Source organism: Cheilinus undulatus, linkage group 3 (genome assembly GCF_018320785.1).
Source record: "Cheilinus undulatus linkage group 3, ASM1832078v1, whole genome shotgun sequence".
NCBI classification, from domain to species: domain Eukaryota; kingdom Metazoa; phylum Chordata; class Actinopteri; order Labriformes; family Labridae; genus Cheilinus; species Cheilinus undulatus.
In genome coordinates this window covers 10679999-10692987 of record NC_054867.1, presented here as the reverse complement: position 1 = coordinate 10692987, position 12989 = coordinate 10679999, and the positions used below count along the sequence as shown (strand labels likewise).

Here is a 12989-nt window from a genome sequence, read left to right as displayed (position 1 = left end):
CGTCTTCAGGCCTCCTGACAAAAAGCTACAACACACTCAGTCTTACCCCTAATTATGCTTAACATACATACTGCTTAAAACAACAACTGATGAGGATTAAAAAACTTCACCCTTCCTTTTTATAGTGTGGTCAAAAAGACATGAACTTTTCTGACCAGAATCACGATCAGAACCAGGGTGTAGGCATTTATTTATACTGTAAAATAGATATCTTAACATGGGGTGTTCATGTGACTTCTCCTGTTTCTGCAGCCTGTTCAGAGTGGAGCTGAAAGGGGTACAAGACTATCATAGTCAAGTAAAGTACAGTTATTCTTGTAAAAGTAGTACTGGTCTATAGATCCACACATGTAAAAGAAAAAAGTAGATCATTCAAAGTTCACCTTCAGTACTGAGTAGCTATTATTTTTAAAACAATAGAATATGCATGTCCAACCAGGTTGTTTATTATAAGGTTGACCTAAAATAAAATCCTACTGCTGTTTTGGTATGGATATGAAAGCAGAATCATGCTCTTGCTATGTGCGACTTACCGTCAGGTGTTCAAGCTGAACTGTTCAGTTTCATGTTACTTGCAGAAAGCCTGGATCTCATTGTTTTGTCTTTCAAATGCTTAATTTTCTAAAACTCTATAATGTACTATAAAAGACCCATAAAAGGACATGTGCTTAGAAAGCTATTCGGTAACAGTATTTTGCGTGAATGTAATAAGTTAGGCTACTTTCTAACTGGTTTAGTAGACACCAGAGGAGATTATTGTTTTGCACTTCCCCACTGGCTGCTTTTTTTACGCTTCTATAAATTCCTCAGAGTGACCGCTCCTCTCGTGTGCAGACGATCTCTGGAGCCAGCAGCTCCGCGGACACGTCGGTTGGTTTCTCTGCCTGGAAACACCGAAAACTAAACGGAACCAGCGGCCGACAGAGACGGACGGCTCTCACCGGAGACAGAGGGGGTCGACTAGGTGGGATAAGAATTAATGATTGTTCCCGACAGCAGCTTACATACTGCACACAAACACAAACACTTCCTGTCAGTAGGCGGAGTTGTCTGATGTAAACATGTCTGCTGTTTCTCTCTCTCATAAACGTGGAAGGTGAATTATAACGGTCAGTGGTCGAGATAAGGCCAACAGGTTACCTTAACGTGCATCCGAGGAAAAAAAATATAGACCTAAGCTAACATGTTACTTGTATTATGTGACGTTTAACGTTATAAAGCCTGAAATAAACGTGACAGTAAATCAAAAAGACCCCACATTTTCAAATACTTGCAGCTCACGTGAAGTGTTTTCTCTTTTGAGGTTTTATCTTCAATTAGAGCTAAATGTTTACACCTGTACCACTTCTACATGGATAAAACTAAATTTCATCCGAGTTTTGCATGATTTTGCTTTAAAGCTTTAACAAGTGCCTTTTAATAATGAAAATCATCCTTTCTCACTGGTTTAGGTTAATGTTAACAATTTATCTAAACAGATGTAGGCCTACTATATGGCTCAAATATGACATTAAAACTATTTTAATTATTAAAATTAAAACATTTTTTGTAATGTAGGAAGCAGCTGTGACCAATAGCATCATAAGTGCTGCTGATGCCTGCTCAGATGGAATTAACAAAACAACTTAAAAACGGCTTTAAATCCTTAAATACCACCTTAACATGTATCTCTGTGGGGTTAAAGTAAAAGAATTTATTTTTTTAACCTGATCTATTTTAGATTGAATGCAATCAAAGTTAGAACACGTTATGCCTGTTTTTCCTTTGTTAAAGTCATATTTAATGCCCACAATAACCCACAATATAACACATTTAAACCAGGTGGCACATTTAAACCCACTTAGATGCACATTATATTGAAAACAGGGTAAAAATAGACAAAATATGGCTGCACTAGAGGAAGGTAATGATTACCACACATAGCACAAGAAAATGCTGTTTCAGGGCTGTTAAATATAAAGTAGTATCTGCAGGATGAAGTAGTACAGCCAGGTTTATGCCTGTGATTAACATGTTAACTTTGACAGCCCTATGTAAAACACATGAGAGTTTTTAATTATTGCCTGTTTAACCTTTCTTTCTACTATAGATATTGTTACAAAATCCCATTTTGGGGCTGTGCCACAACCTCCACATGTAACAAACTCTGACGTGCAAGGGCGTGCTCTCAGCCATAGTTTCTGTATTTGTATGTAAGCGTGAGATAAGTTGCGTTAGATGACTTTTTGTGCCTGTTAAAGCTGAGACAATGATGAGACCGATAAACATACAGTCCAGCGTAGGGCTGAACGATTTGGGAAAATAATGTAATGGCAATTTTTTTCACCCAACGTTGCGATTGCAAGTTAACATGTTATTATTCTTCAGGTTCCTCATCTTATAAACCATTCTATATTATAACACAGAAAGGTATTTCCACCAGAAATTTATATCAGATCTCCCAAAATCTACAAATAAATGTTCAAAAACTCTTAAAAAATAAATAAAATTTAAAAACCTGCCCCACCACCCAAAAAAATCAAATCAAATTCGCCCCCAAAATTCAAAATAATTCCTCAAATTTTCAGAAAAACACTAAAAAAAAAAACAAAGCAACTTCTTAAAATTTAATTTAATTAAATTTCCCAAAATTTATAAATAAATGTTAAAATATCTAGAAAAAAATACCTAAAATTTTCTAAACAAATTTTCAAAGAAATTCAGATCAAATTTCTAAAAATTTACAAATAAATTAATCAAATTTTCAAGAAGATACTTTGAATTTTCAAAGCAACCCCCCCCAATTCAAATCAAATTCCTGAAAATGTCATAATAAATTTGTCAAATTTTTGCAAAAATATCTTCAAATATCTAAGCAAAGATCCCCCAAAATTCAAATCAATCTAACAAAAATGTCTTATTGAAATTATTTTGTCCTGTATTGCAAATTTGATAAGAATTGTGATGAAGGGAGTGATAATTTTCTGGATTTCTTATTTTAAAGAAGACAAAAACATACAAAAACAAGGAAAGTAGGAACTTTTGTCAATGATTCTAGAAAATATTGGTACTTGAGTGTTTGCATTATGTGTAGAGCAAAACACCTGCTTGAAAAAATGTATTAAACTGGTATTTCAAATCACATTTCAGGTCAAAGAAATTTTGCACCCTCTGGATTTGAAAATTGCAGTAGGTCACATTGCGATTTAATCTACACTTTGATTAATTTCCCAGCCCTAGTCCAGCGTTATGTAAAAATCTGTTATGGTCTGTTTCTTGTTGCTTCGTAGTAACTAACTCTCTCTCTCTCTCCTCTAAGCTTCATCTGTTTGGTCTCTTAGACTCAGTCATTGTATCAAGCAGTGCTAACGGGCTACCTGGCTTCTTTTTAGCTGAAGGTTGGTGTGTGAACTGGTGCTGTAAGGCTGTTTGTAGTGAACCCCGGCACTCTTTGGAAAGTGGATAACTTTTATTCTCCCTGTTTGAAGTTCTTGGACTGTTAGATCAACTTTGAAGTACTGTTTTAAGGTGGAAAAGTTCGATATTGTTGCTTCAAACTAAAGAGCAGAGCTGATTTTGTAATATCCAAGAATAGAGCTGAGGCTAACTCACTCTCACTTTAATGCAATCAATAATGCAGAGAGACTTTAATTAAGCTGCTGCTGAGAGATTATTTATCTTAATTATTTCCTAGAGGGTGAACCTCATTCATGCTGCAAGTGTTTCATTTACTGAAGGAAAGAGAAGCAGCACAAACAATCTCACAGTTTCCTCTGAAATCATGGAACCTGGTGTCAGTGGGGGCAGCCTACAAACCCTCTAAGAGGCTTTTTAGTCTCTGAAGAAAAGCAAAAAGAAGAAGTGGCTAAAAGTGGAGCCTGCAGCTGCATGCTGTGGGTCACATGTAGGTTTTGTGTGGAGCTGAGAGTCCTCATCCTAAGAGGGCAGCAGCTCCGGAGATAAGAGGGAGCACAAGCCAAAACAAAAGAATATCTGGGAGAAAAAGAGGAGAGCTATATTTAGCTCAGCCTCTCTCTGTGTGACAGCCGGGGAGGAGACCGCTCTGAATGCTGATTGAGATGCTCTTTAACTTCATGAATGAAGCATGTGCAGCTTTGATTCACTTGTTGTTCAGCTCTCTTTTTATATTTCAAACAGCCTGGGTCAATAAAAGACATCCTATCTGAAGGAAAAGGCATACACTGCAGAAGCTCGAATCTCAGAAGTCAAACTGTGTCATTTCTGGTCAAAATATGTCATTATACCATTATGTTAGGGAAGCCTCTTCTAAAATGGTCATTCAGCATAATCCTAAGCATATGCTCTAAAAATAAAAGCAGTTTTTACACATGCACTCCTGGAAATCTCTGGGGTGTCCAGGACACTTGTCCCCAGTGTGCAAGATGATTTTTCAAGATGTTAAAACAAAAAAAGGGCCTGTATTCCTAGGATTAGATTTAAATAATATCTACCTTTAGTAGGGCTGGGCAGTTGCGAATTAGATTAAATCGCAACATGGCATGCTGCAATTTTTAAATCGCAGAAGATGCAATATTTCTTTAACTTGAAATTTGTCAAAATACCAGTTCAATAAATATTTTTTTGCAGCGGCAGAGATTTTATGCACATTATGAAAACATTCAAGTGTCAATTTTTTTATAATGGTTTACTAAAATCCTCCTTTCTGTGTTTTATGTATGTTTTTCTTAATCAAAATGAGCAACATAAAAATGATAACACCCTTAAACAAAGAAAATGACATCACATTTGCAATCTGAGCAAAAATGTTTAGCTCATTCTATCTAAAACTGATGAAGCCTAGCGTTACTTAATGAAGGTCATACCCCAGCTGTGATCAGCTGGTAGCCAGCCTCACCTCCCCCACCCCAGCCACCTCCTTTATAGCGTAAAGCTTGTTGCACCCCCATATTCAGATTCATGCTACTATGGATTAATTGCTTAGGAAATAGTTTCATTGTTTTCAATACACATGTTCTTATTTATGGAAATATTCATTGTTTGAATTTGTCGAAAAATACACAAGATTAACAGAAGAATAATCACATATTAAATCGCAATATTTGGGGAAAAAATTGCAACTTGATTATTTTTGCAAATCGTTCAGCTCTAACCTGTAGGGCAAGCATCGTTTACTTGCCGGGACATCCTATCTAAGAACCCCAGTTATAAAAACGTTGGGATGTTGGTCAATAAGTGAAAACAGCAATTTGCAAAATAATTTTCAATGTTTATGCAATTGAATACAGCGCAAAGACAAAATATTAACTGTTCAAACTAATACGAATTATTGAATTCTTTTTAACCATACACACATTCTTAATTTGATGCCTGCAGCATGTTATTAAAAAGTTGGGACAGGAGCGGGAAAAAATTGTCAGAGATGTGGCATACTCCTAAAACACCTGGGACATTCTACAGGTGATTAACTTTTAGCTTTTTTTTTTGTTTTATTCACATTTCACAAGATGTCCCAACTTTTTTAGAACTAGGGTTTGTTATTAAGCCAGTAAATCCCATTCAAGACAATTTAATGTAATACTTGCACTGGCAGTCTGGACTTGGAAATATGAAAGCACTTCCTTAGATTAGGGCTGGGCAAATAACCGAAAATTAGATTACATCGCAATGGCCTGCTGCAATTTTCAAATTGCAAAAGGTGCAATATTCCAGGATGTTACTCATTTTGTTTTCACATCAGTTTACCCTGACAACGCATGTTCTTGTTCTGCTGACAGGACGTATTCTGGGTAAAGTTGGAGGGAAATCTGACTTCACACAAACAGAAAACCTAAAATGTGTCATTCATGCTTGTTTCAACACCATGGTTCTCTCTTCTCCCTGTCAGGATTCTGCTGTGATTACGTTTTTATGTGTGTCCGGCAGAAGCTCCCCCTATGATGTTATATTTAGGTTTGGAGTAAAGGTTAGACCCCTCATCAACTTTTATGTGAATATTATCACAAGTTATTGCTTTGCAGTTCGGCCAGAAAGCCACAGCCATAACGCATTTGTGAGGCAGTTAATTTCTCTGTTTGAAAGCCTCGCTTCCTGTTTTACTGCCGTCCATTACTTCTACTAATGTTTTCACACTCTAGTTGTAATCTCCATTTGTCACTGTGATGTGATTAAAATCGGTTGTAAGAGTGTGAAAATATTCAGAAGCATTTTGTTCCTGTTTCTCCCTGAATCAGTGACAGGAACGTCCACACAGCCCATAATCATGCATCATGGACCACAGAGTCAACAGACTAGGAAGTAAACAGCATCAGCATTAAAGGGAACATGAAGATATAAAACCACATAATGACAGTACTTTAATGTTACAGGGAGGTCTGTCTGTACTAAACAGCTGGAGACATGCTGCCATAACTCCCTTAGAGCATACTTTTAGACCTGGCTACAAGTAATTCTACAGGCCTTTTACATTAAGTTCTCTCTTTTTGAACCCATTGACCTCTGTGTCTACTGTAGAGCCAGTATTCAATGTTAAACCCCCAATTATCCTACAATATGGTCTATATGTAAGTGCAGGATTTCTCAACCTTTTCAGCCCGTGACCCCCAAAATGAAGGTGCCAGAGACCGGGGACCCCCACTGTATCTAAAAGTGGCTGAACACAGCCGTGCACATTCAAGAATAGTCATGTGCAGACAAAGGGGGTAAATGAGGGAGCTTTCTGGGGCCCAGCCAAACTGGGGGCCAGCAAAATCATGGTCCATTGTTAAGTTAATCTGTGGTATTTTTTATTTAACCTGAATTAACCACTCTTATCAAATACAAAAAATTTTATTCATGTGTGCAGTAAGTAGCTGTCTTAAAAATGTAAATCCTTTTGTTGAAAACAGAATTAAAATAAATTAAAAATAGCTAAAATTGGTAAATAAAGGCAAAAAAATGGTGGGAAAGGTGGTGAAATTGGATTCAAAAGTGGCTGAATGGCATTAAAGTGGCAAAAATGGATGGAAATTTGGTGAAAAGGGATGAAAATTGATATAAACTGGCAAAAAATGGTTAGCTGAGGCAGAAAAAATCAGAAACTAGCAAAAATGGGCATATCAATTTGTGAAATGTGGCTTAAAAAGTGGTAAAAGGGGTTAATAGTGGCAATAATGTGTCAACAGAGCCAACAATAGGCAGAGAGTTGCAGGATTTTTTTCAGAAGTGGAAAAAACAGGCAGAAAAAAAGTGGTGGAAAGGGTTTAAAATTAACAAAAAGTGGGTTTTAGGTCACAAAAATGTGTTAAAATTGGTGAGAAAAGTGATGAAAACGGAGTAAAACTTGGCAAAATTGGTTTAAGTGGCAACAGTGTTATTTAAAAATATTGCTAGTTTTTTTAAGGTATTTGGAGAGTCCCTCTCAGTGTCTTGCAACCCCAAATGGGGCCTCGACCCCAACAGTGACAACCCCTGCTCCAATGGAACTGGCACTGGATGAGTGGTCTCTAAAGTCTTATAGAAAAATAGACAGTACTGTGCAGAACTTTAAGGCACTTTTGGCCAAAAATTGTGGCCACCTGAGGGTACCATCAGGAGGGAGCGAGGAATGACACAACCCCTGTCACTCTCTGGATGTCCTTGCATATATTATTATATTATGGTGGCGAGGAAGCATGGTCTAGGGTAGTAGCATTACCACGAGCCCCTGGTCATGCTGTGGATGTCCCAAGGGCCTTAAAATCGCCAGCGAGCTCCAGGTGTAACACCGGGGGAAAAAACCTCGGCCAAAAGAGACGCTGTTGAGCTTGACCTTGGCTGCAAAGTGACACACGTGAGTCAGGCTTGACTAAAAACATACAAATGTTAACGGCCATTAAAAAGCAAAGCCTGTACAACAATACAAAGCCACATTTGTAAACCCAAAAGCCTTTCTGTAGACATTTTTATAAACCTTTCAAGTACTACTTCATACAAAATAATTGCAGCCTTTTATGTGATTATGCAATTGCACAGCCTGACATTAATTGTGATTAGATCGATTGTTCAGTAGGGTAATTTTACTGTTGTTATTTAAAACAGCAAGTAAGTAAATACAAAGAAAAGTGATGAAAAAGGAATAGATAAGGTAGATAAAAACAAATAGATAGTTTATACAACTGGTATACAAAGGAGTGAAGTAAACCACTCTGGATGATTGAGACATTTTCTGCAGTAACAAGCAAATTAAAGTGACAAAAAGTGATATACACTCACTGGCCACTTTATTAGGTACACCTGTTCAATTGCTTGTTAACACAAGTAGCTAATCAGCCAGTCGTGACAGCAACTCAAAGCATTAAGGCATGTAGACTTGGTCAGAATGACTTGCAAAAGTTTTAACTGAGCATCAGAATGTGGAAGAAAGGGGATTTAAGTGACTTCGAATGTGGCGTGGTTGTTGGTGCCAGACGGGCTGGTCTGAGTATTTCAGAAACTGCTGATCTACTGGGATTTTCACGCACAACCATTTCAAGGGTTTACATTTAAATTTACATTATGTTGACAAATAGCAATGAAGACCCCCAACTGAAAGATCTGTTATATAGAAAAAAATAGTTTATTCTGAAATATATTCAAAGAGAAAGGTTGATTTTAGAGTATTTGGACATTTATTTTGAATAAATAATAAATCAACTGCAGATCCAGTAATGTAACTAGAGTAATGCTTTCAAAGTTTGACTATTTGCCTGCTTTTATTTGTTTGGTGCCTCACTGGTTGGTGTTATTTTAATGTAATCGATGGTCTACATATGTCTTCTACTGTTTGGATGGCATGTTTGGCATTTCTATTTATCCTGAGGCCTGTGAAAACAACAAACGTAAAAACCCGCCTTGTGTTTTTGTAGTTTCCCAGCATGCATTAGAGACCACCGGGAAAGCTTTCACTGCCCGCACTAGGATGGTGTAAAGTGTTAAGCAGAGTAAGTTGATCCCATCAGCTGCATTAGCTGAACTGATTGAGTTGTGTTTGATTGGATTGGCGCCGTGGACGGGTCTTTCTGGGAAGAATCAGAGATGTCCGAGGTGATAACCATGATGGGCTGAGATCTCCGTCATCCTCTTTCTCTCTGTCTGTGTATCTTTGTCCTCTCTCACTCTCTGACTTTATCTTATCACCTGCTGCAGAAGTGAGGAGAATCTTCCCGGCCAGTTTGTCTGGCTTTAAAGATGGAAGTCCATTAGATTTTGGCGAAGGTCTGCCTTCTTTTATTTGACTTATCTTATTACATCAAGGGCATTGATACCCAACCTGGGTCATTGTTAAGTATTCTGATAGGATTTTACCAATGAAAATCTAAAAATTGGTGATGGGGCAGACTTTTCTTAGATCCAAAGAGGGGGTCTCCTGGGAAAAAAAAGGTTGGGAACCACTGTGTTACAGCCAAGACAGGCGTTTCTGGTCTTCCTTTTGAAAATTCAGCTCACACACCATCAGAGATTTTGAGACTGAAAGTGGACTGATGTTTCAGTGAAAGAGCCCTCCTCCTGTCATATTTGTCTCAGAGACCATCCAGCATCATGAAGTGCTTTAATGCAGACTCTTTCATTTTCACTTTCTGTTCAGGAATGCAAGTAAATAACTATAATTTGTCATACTAATCAAGAAAAAAAATAATGTGCTTTACTACTTTTCCGTTTTTTTTGTAAATCAGTAAATTTGAAAATCCATGGCTAACAATAATAATTATATTTTAGCATTAAAAATATAATTTGGGTTAAAGAGCTTCTACATATTGGTGTATTAACCATTGCAGAAACATAAAAAATGATTTTGGTAATTATCAATGCTATTAATTTAGGGCAGCTGTGGCATAAACCTTACTTTGGTAAGGGTTAGGGTGGTCTAATAAATTTGTTAAGCACTGTATATCTACACTGCCTGGCCAAAAAAAAGTCGCCACCAAAAAAAAGGTCACACACTCTAACATTTTGTTGGACCGCCTTTAGCTTTGATTACAGCACGCATTCGCTGTGGCATTGTTTCGATTAGCTTCTGCAATGTCACAAGATTTATTTCCATCCAGTGTTGCATTAATTTTAATATTGATGATGGGAGAGTCTGACCACTGCGCAAAGCCTTCTCCAGCACATCCCAAAGATTCTCAGTGGGGTTAAGGTCTGGACTCTGTGGTGGCCAATCCATGTGTGAAAATGATGTCTCATGCTCCCTGAACCACTTTTCACAATTTGAGCCTGATAAATCCTGGCATTGTCATCTTGGAATATGCCCGTGCCATTAGGGAAGAAAAAATCCATTGTTTAAGAACTGAGAAGTTACTCATCCCATCAGCTGAGGTTAAATAACTTGTTTCCAGCTGAAAGATAATCACCCATGCAGTAATTATCCAATAGGAGGCTCATACCTATTTGCTTAGTTAAATCCAGGTGGCGACTTTTTTTGGGGCCAGGCAGTGTATTTTCCACCAATATGAAAAAGCAAATGGATTAAGGTTCTGATTTCTTTGACTCTAAACTTTCTAAATTGTTTCAGAGCTGAGATAACTCACTCAAGATCTGAGCATTTATCTGTTTGTATATGCTTTAGTGCTTTTCTTCAGCTTTCACTTGCACTGGTGACGTTGATGATGGGTGGACAGCAGAGCCATGAGCAGAAGGAGAGAGAAGAGGAGACTGAAAAACAAGAATCTGACAAGACTGAGGACTCAGGATCAGAACCTGCTGCACCTGAGGGTAAATATAAATTTAACATGTGGAGGTATTCAATAAGACTAAAGATAAAAATAAAGACCAGTCCTCCTACAAGTGACTTGATTCATTGTATACCTGAGCCAGAAATATTTCAGAATAAAAACACTGCGTACGATTGAGATGAGTTTCTCCACAAGAATACTAAACCGGGCTTTTACTCAAAATGTAGTTGAAGCACATTTGGTAGCAATTACAGCCTCAAATCTTTTTGAATATGATGCAACAAGCCGTGCACAACTGGATTGGAGGATTTTTCTAGCATTCCTCTTTGCAAATCCTCTCAAGATTAGTAAGGTTGGATGGGGAGCGTCGGTGGAAGCCATTTTCTGGTCTCTCCAGAAATACTGGATAGGGTTCAAGTCAGGGCTCTAGCTTGACTACAGAGTCACAGAGCCACTACTGTGTTGTCTTGTCTGTGTGTAGAACAGGATCACTGGAGCTCAGTCAATGACCATCAGGTTCTTGGTCACCTCACTTGCTAAGGCCGTTCTCCCCGATTGTTCAGTTTGGCTGGGTGACCAGAGTCCTGGTTGTGTCAAACTTCTTCCATTTAAGAACTATGGAGGCCACTGTGCTCTTGAGAACCCTCAGTGGAACAGATATTTTTTGTAACCTTCCCCAGATCTGTGCCTGTCAGCAAGCCTGTCTCTGAGCTCTGCAGGCAGTTCCTTTGACCTCATGGCTTAAATATATCAAGACACGTTTACATACTAGTATAGTGTATATACGGCTCTGAAAGTAGCGTCACTCACCCAGTCAGCCACACACAGAGTAAAGTAAATCTTTTTATTTGTTCCCACAGACGCCCCAGGAGAGCTGCCCCAGTGCCAGATGGGAAACAGGAAGGTGGACAACATGTGCTTCATGATCTCGTGCACAAACTGGTACTGAACTGAACTGAGATGAAGAATAAAGAAGACACTGAGGGGAGTTCTCGGACGGATGCTGCATTCATGAACTCACCTAGAAAAGAATCCAAAAGATGGAAAAGCCTGAGGTGCCTGGATCTGGTTTGGAAAATTCTGGAGTGTTGATGAATGTTTTGAAGATGACTGAGGACTTATTAAATAAAAAAATCCAACTGATAAATTATGTATAATAAATGGATATAAATATAAGCTACAAACAGACTGCTGTTGAAAATTCCTCATTCAGAGAATCCTGTCTTTGAGGTGGGGAGCACAGAGATCAAATAAATATTGGGTCTCAGATATGGAGGGAATTTTTTTTTTCAAAATTTGAGACTTATACACAAAAACTTTAGCTTTAAAACAAAGACACGGACAAGTATTCTCTTTACAAAGTGTGAAGTTTATATTCAGAGTATGGAAGCCCATTCTTGTTCCCTTAGACTGATCATCTATGAGTTTTTTTATTCATTCAAAAGAAATCATGTTGATTCAGGGTAACAACTTGAAACTAAAAACACATGATAAGCAGACTCTGTTAATTAAATCAGATCTTATAACTCCTCTCCTGTTCCACTTCTCTTTGAACACTTCAACTTTCATCTTTATTTCCTCTCTCTGAGCAGGAAAAAACAGATTTCAATGCTTCACATGCCTTCTTTGAAAGACATGAAGTGTTTTCCTTCCTCAAAACAAAAGTATTTACACAAAAACTACTTTGAAATTGTGTGCCTGAAGCAAACAGGTTAAAGTAGATGCCATTAGAGTTTCTTTAAGATCATTTATTGAAAAATAAGTGTTTTGTAATCGCTAAACTCAAAAATGTGAAAAAGAAATAGAAACAGCTTGATGCTTAAACATTATTAAAGTGACTCAAATGTACATGCATTCAATAGTTTGATTATTTTTTGTTGTATACAAACTGCAGTAGAGTGATTGTGATGGCTCTCATCTTTGTGAACAGTTTTAGGACTATAGTTATCTGTTGAAGTACTCTGATTACTCTTTAATGTACTGAATACAAACACAGTGGTTTTGCGATTCAAACAATCCATTATTTTCTTACTTGTTCATAAAAGTCCTCTGCCACTAATTTTCTGCCAGGTCACCTGTCTCCATATGTCAGCCCTGCGATTGGCTGGCTAGTCCAGGGTGTACCCTGCCTCTCACCCAACTGCTGGGATTGGCTCCAGCCCCCCATGATCCCAAATGAGATAAGCCATGTAGAAAATACATCCAAAACAGCATGATACTGTGAGAACATAATTATAACATACACACAATTGATACGATAACAACAATAATACACATATATTTTTATATTTATATAATAATGTAATCTGCAGGTAGATGAATTCAGAATTTCCAGTTAATTGCGATTAATCTCACCTTTGT

General features: G+C 37.7%; 1 long non-coding RNA gene across 1 annotated transcript; it reads left to right on the top strand.

Annotated features, from left to right (window-relative positions):
* The first annotated feature begins 831 nt into the window (after nt 1–831).
* On the top strand, nt 832–12476 carry LOC121528691. Its single transcript, XR_005993492.1, has 3 exons — nt 832–964; nt 10523–10668; nt 11489–12476. It is a non-coding gene; the product is annotated as an uncharacterized LOC121528691 (long non-coding RNA).
* Nucleotides 12477–12989: the final 513 nt, after the last annotated feature.